Below are 7,162 nucleotides of genomic sequence, written 5' to 3' on the forward strand. Positions count from 1 at the left end.
AGACGTGTATATGTGTTTTATTAAACAGTTAAATGTTTTAATTTGTAGTAATATATAGCCAGTGTTGCTTCATCCGGTATAATTTCATACATTTCAGATTCCTTCACAGGGTACACCGTGTACAGATGGGAGTTACTGCAAATATTACACAAATATATATATTTCTGTTGTAGGAGAACGACCCACAATGAAACTCTCTAGGATTAAAAACGTAAAAGTTGTAATCACTGCACTATAATATTTATTTAAATAAATAAATATAAATTATCTGTTTGCTTTTACTGCAACAGAAAAGGAACAATTATTCACTGAATGAATCGGCATATTGAATATTTTTAAAAATAATTTTTTATTTTAATAATTTCTATACAATTAGTTTTTCTAGTGTATTACTTAATTGATTTTTATTATTATTATTACAATTATTATTACAGTGATATAGACTTACGCAAAATAAGTGTTTTGCACCTGCCAGCATGCCTAGGTGGGCCCCATGTGGGGAAAAGGAGGGCAGACTATATGGGTCCCATATGGGTTTGTCCGCGGGTTCCACGATGGCCCCACATAGGTTTGCCCATGTAGGGCCAGAGTCCACATGGGCCCTGTATGGGCCCTAATGGTGGTGGCCCACATGGGTTTGTCCATTTAGGGCCCATGTAGCGCCCATGTGGGCTGTGGTCCTACATGGGCAAACCCATGCGGGGCCATCGTGGAACCCGCGGACAAACCCATATGGGACCCATATATCAGCCCTCCTTACCCCCACATGGGTCCCACCTAGGCATGCTGGCTCATATTAAAGCTTGATATTAAGAAAATATTACTTATGAGCAACTATATAGAAACTATAATGTTGATAGCTACACAGCAAATGTCAAGTCTAGAATTTATTTTTCAAAGTAAAAATTTCAAATTTCAACCACAAAAAAGAAAAAAAATAATTTACTTAACTGCATCTCTTCAGATAATTAACACAGACATTATCCAGATGGAATCCCCCATGTTGTCAATGAAACATCAGAAAACATGAACTTATATGCTTGTAGTTGACAGAGTGGACTGTAAATTGACATGTAATGTTTAAATAGTTGACGTAACACTTATAGCAATTTCAGAGACAAAAATAGTTTATTGTTACACATCTAGATAATTCCTGGAATGTTAATCTACCGTGGACCTTCATTAGTTTGATCTTCCACGGTCAGATGCCTAAATCAAAAGCAAGTCATGAAGACATAACATCTGGGTAATGAACCGTGCATTATTTTTCCATTTCATTGCTTATTTATTTCCTATTTTTTAGGTTGAGGTTTGCAATAGTTTCGCTCAATATGTGCATTTTAAATATACAATTAAAATGCAATAAAGTCTGTCTATTTTTATGTCTTGCCCTGACTTTTACTTCATGGGAGTTTTAACTGCTAGTTTTCTAACTTCTCGCAGCTTGTGGCTGTGCTGCAGTCCCAGCAGAGCTTTCTTTTACGGTTCCATTTGTTTTCAAGCTGCTTATACAAAAGTTTGCCAATACATATATGCATTTTTTATTTTTAAGTAAAGAAATTATGTTAAGCATTGGCTAGTGTCACTTTAAAACAAATCAAAGTGAAACATAAACTTGTTAGAGAGGAAAATATGTGTCCTCTGAACTTATAAGCTGTTGCTTCCCCTTGTGGTGGAAATATCCATCTAAAAATAACTGAAGACATTTCTGCTGACCCGAGATATCAGCTATTACAAGTATCTCATCTACCACAGCTGAGGCCAAACAAAGGATCAGCAGGAGTTAGATTCTCTTCTTTTGCAGAAAGCAGCATTTCTTTCTACAAATGAGCAGTGTTACATTTTATTTGTGTCTTAATTTCCCATCAGGAAACACTGACAGTCACATTTGTTGTGATTATTTCATGGTCAGAAACCAGTCTGTGGTAAACAGGATTCTGGTCAGTAAACTCCCAAAATTATTCATCACAAAGCTGAAGTTGGTATCCGATTCAAGCTTCCGATTCTGGAAATGATTGAAGGGCGATTCTACCTAATTTTTCACTATCTTCAGGATATTTAATCTACTCTAGTTAAAAAAAACGACAACACCTAGACACTTCAAGCCTGGACTAGCTTATTCTCAACTAATAGCAGAATATTTAAAACCATGTTTGGGATTTGTAAAACCTTTATCTGATTTGTGAAACTTCACTAAAGTTCAGGTTACTATTCACACTAATTGCATGCGGTTGTTGTTGTTTTTTTCCAAGCAGTTTTTTACACCAACATTTAAGTTCACTTTGGGATTAATAAAGTGGTTTTGAATTAGAGTTGAATTTGAAGAACACTGCATAGTGGGAATAGTAATCTGAATTTAAGCGAAGTTTCACAAATCCCATACAGCGTTTTATATATTGTACTGCTAGAATAATCCAGTCCAGGTATGAAGTGTTTAGGTGTTGTAGTTTTTGAATTAGAGCAGTTCTAGTGTGATCCAGATGCAAAAAAGTGTCTGAAATCGCCCTTTATTGAAGTTTCAAAAATCAGATAAAGGTTTTACAAATCACAAACATGGTTTTACATATTCTGCTATTAGTTGAGAATAATCTAGTCCAGGTTTGAAGAGTCTTGGTGTTGTAGTTTTTTTAAAACTAGAGTAGATTAAATATCCTGAAGATAATGAAAAATTAGGTGGAATCGCCCTTTAGCCTCTTCCCCAATCGGAAGCTGGAATCGGAAACCAACTTCAGTTTCGTTTACTCATCAGTGACCAAAAGATCACAAGAGATTTCTGTCTGGACCGGAAGCTGAACCGGAGATGACTCAAGACATGAACATCAGCAGGAGTCAGATGTGACTGGAATCAGGAAAATTATGGATCTGCTCCTATAAAACACCCAAATCACGCGTGAACAACAAAAACATGCATGCATTAGTAACTAAAGCTCAAATAAAAACAGCGATCCAAGAGGAAAATAACATTTTTAAATTTAAAGCAGCCATCACGTTTGTTTGGACATGAGGACACCTGCTGGTGGCATGAAGGTACAAGATGGATGTTTGTTTTTATTTAATTATTTTTTACTTTTCACTTTGGAGGCATTTATCAGAAAACTGTTAGATATTCAAGATTTATATTTAAACTTACCGTAAATAAACTGCGTGGCAATGAGTTTTGAAAACCTACCTCAGAGCAAGAGACAATCTTTACATTGTTTCGACAGAAGCGGTCAACCTTCGTTGCTATGGAAACCAAACGTGTTTATGTTTAACGTTAACTTTGTTTATACGTAAGTTGCACATTTGAATAAAATGCCAGATTTTAGATCAACATGTTAATTTCCCATCTGCAGTTTGCCAGACATAACAACACCTAACAGTGCATGTACAATTATAAAATAAAAGTTAATAAAAGTTCAAATATGAAAACATTAAAAATAAGTAACATCGGGACCTCCTGTAAAATGCACTGTACGTATATCCCAGAATATGTCCCTGGTGTCACAAAACTTGACTTTTATTCCCTGATATTACTGTTTATTTTACAACCAACAGGTTATTTGTAAATGATTTACCTGCTCACTTCTAAACTACAATGATGTTTTCCTGATTAATAAGGTTCAGCGAAAGTTCAGCGCTGATATAGGATTGTTTCAAAAAGCCACCGTCATATTTCTGGGCTCCATAAACTGTAAGCTGTGCAGAAATGCCTTTAAAGGCCATTATAACTGATGACTGGGAAACATCTCTCGCTTCAGTGGATTGTGTTTTTTTAAGGAATGTAAATTATTTACATGAGCTTGACCCAAGTCTTCCGATTAGTTTTATGGTGTTAGTCTCTAAAATGTTTTAATGGGTGTAAATATTGCTCTAAATTTCCAAATACAGTCGCTTTTGCTCTAAAAAACACAATGGTTTATGGGTGAAATGGTTGAAAATTAGGAATGTTCTTTTTTTTTTCTTGCTGCACTAGTCGCTTCACAGAGTCGTTCAAATTATTCCACATAACAGGAATCATAACACTACCTTCGGAAATTTGGGTCATAATATTATTAACAACAAAGTTGAGTTGGGATATTTTATCAGCAACCCATAATTACCAAAATTACAAAAAAATATGTCATGAATCTTTATAGTTTATGAGTTTCACTTTCTGAAATGAATTTTTTCCACAATATTAAAATTATTATTACTTCTATTTTCTCAATCTTTTAAATAAAAGTGTGGAATAACCCATTTTACTCCGATTTTAATAAGAACAAGCAGGCCTAAAGATGTAAAGCCTGCTTGTTAAACTCCACTCTATTATTTTGAACTTTCTGATAATGATCAACTTACTTTACCTTCCTCTCACAGAAATAGCAGCATTATTTAACTCTTGGTGCTGCTACTACTCCAACTGGTGAAATATTTGTCATGTAGAAACAAAATTTCCACCCTCAAAATTATTAATGCTGTCGAGGATTTTTTATTTTATTTTATTTTTTATCCTTTTTGAACAAACCTGTATTTCCTCCAGCTACCACCAGGGGGAGCTGGAGGAACAGAAAGCTTCTACTGAAGTTAGAAAGTAAACAATGATTTATTTAAACAAATAATTACACAAATGCTCTGGATACAAACATTCCTATGCATTTGTGGGACAATTCAGTAATTTACAGGGTGAAAAGTTGAGAATCCGCTCATTTATTATAGTTTTTGATGCCAGTAGTAAAACAGAGAATATTAAAAAACAACAAATCTTTCATTGAAAATAAAAGATCAAATCTCAGAGCAAGAAATAAATGAAATTATTACAAATGTGTAATAAATAAATTAAGCTAGTCACTGAAATATATATTTCAATATATTTGTTCATTTTCAACAAAGAAAATTGATCAATTTACAAAAAGAGGAGTTTATTATACAATAAGAAATATGACGAAGTATTAGGGATAATTTTTTAAATAATAATATTACGAGAATAGTTAGTATAAAGTCGTAAAAATCTGAGGATAAGGTAATATTTCGAAAATAAAATCATAGTCATATTACGAGAATAAATTATTTATAAATTAACTTAACTGCATGTGCATGCTTGTTATTTTATTTACTTATATACAGTCATATTTGAAATTCATCACTCTCAAGTATAATTTTATATTTATATTTTTCCATTTATGGTTACATTTGTATTATTAATATTTAACACCTTGGATTGAGTAGCTTGTCAACTAATAAACAATTTCTTCTTTTTGGGATCAATAAAATATTTATTATTCTGTTCTTCATCTAATTAATGATGAAGAAACAGGAGAATGTGATCCGGTTCCAGTTGAAAACCCACACCAGGTTTTCGCTCCTACTGGGAGAAGCAACAGCTGGCCAAACTTGACAATTATAATGTCCAAAATAACAGAATGTCACCAATGTAAACAACATAAAGCAGCATCTGTGGAGCTTTGTTGTGAGTGAGCTGGCAGAGCAGCAGCAGAAGATCAGATGAAGAGGAGAGAAACGGAGAGCAGCTCCGAGCGGATGGAAAGAGGAATGTGAGGGGCTGGGCCGGCGTGGACGGAGGAAGGAGACTCAGCAGCATTGAATTACAGCCACAGCTGGACAAAACATCTGAGTTACGTCATGCAGGCGGAGAAACAGGCACCAAATGTTAAATATTTGGAAGTAATCACTCACTCCTTGACTGAAACGCCATAAGCATCACATTATCCCCTCTTCCCATCATTATCTACGCACTGTTTATATAAGCAAGATAAGAATTTAAGATAAAAAAATAATACAAAACTAGAAAAAAAACTTCCATGCAGCTTGTTTTCCAGTCAGTTTCAGCTTCGGAACCCCAAGAGAGATTGTGGAGCAGGAAAGTCCCTCTAATTGTTATCCACAGGACTGCTGTGGTGAAAACAGGCCTCCAATTTGGCACAAATAACTGAGGAAAGTATATCAGCTACAATAACACTTGGGCTTTCCTTGTGGAGCTCGTTTTGAAAACAAGAGCTGCAGTCTAAATGGAAAACAGGAAAAAAAAGACAAAGAAAATGCCCTGACCTTAGTGAGTTTGTTTTTGATGAGATGTATTATCTGTTAGTGAGATTCATGTTTGTAAGTGCAAACCTCAGTAAAGGAAAAATATATAGGTTTTTAATATGTAAACTTGTGGATGTTTGTTTTCAGAATATATAAATATATGCTGAACATCGAAATAAATACTTTGATTTGCTTAATGTTAAAATTAAACTTTTAAGTTCACTTGCTTTTAAAAAGTGTTAAAAAAATAGAATTTAAACTAACTTTATTAACTTGATCAAAGTTTCTAGCAACTTGTGGAATTAACAAGACATAGAAGTCTAGTTCACTCAGAAACTATTCAAAATGGGAAAGATAAGAGAACATGTTCAATTAAGGGATTTTTTTTGCAGTATGTTGATGTTCTCCAAGTACCAATTCATATCTTGTATATTTTTTATATTATCCTACTCAGTTCTGCATTTCTTTTTGATAACAATTGAGTTCTATTTCCCTTTGTTGTAACTTTGCCCTTACTTTACAGTCTCTTGTTTTTTTTTTATCTGTAGTCTAAATATGAATTTATGCTGTCGCACATAAATTTCCCTAAAATGAGACAATTTATCCAACATTGTTCCATAGGTTGCATAATAAAACTAAATTTAAGAAAAAAAGTAAAAACTATAATTAAAACATATTGTAGAACTGAATCACACAGTAACAGAAAACACTTAAAAGATGTTAAGTGTTCTTTGTTTTCTGAATATTTCGGAACTCTGCTTGGGTTGCTAGGTGACAGGCTGGGCTTGGCAGCTGTTGCTAGGTAACAGGCAGTGCCCATGTGACTCAACAGCAGAATAAAATATACTTTTTCTTTATCCCAAAGAGAAAAGTGCCTATTTGTTGACATACTACTCCATCCAAAGTGTAAAAATATTAACAGATACAAGTAAGGGATATAAAATTTATTTAAAAAAATATTCACATTAGTATTTTAAATACGACCTACAAATAATGTTAATCTACTAATAAAACTATTGATGAGTCCAGAGTAAAGTTGAAGTTAAAGACACTAAGAGTTGGGATTTATATTTAATATTTCTATTATATATTTTAAACTGCTATTGTTACTGTGGAAACTTACTTTCCCATTTTTTATGATACTTCCTGGAATTAT

Source organism: Poecilia mexicana, unplaced genomic scaffold (assembly GCF_051168715.1).
Source record: "Poecilia mexicana isolate PSO_F unplaced genomic scaffold, ASM5116871v1 scaffold_19, whole genome shotgun sequence".
NCBI classification, from domain to species: Eukaryota; Metazoa; Chordata; class Actinopteri; order Cyprinodontiformes; family Poeciliidae; genus Poecilia; species Poecilia mexicana.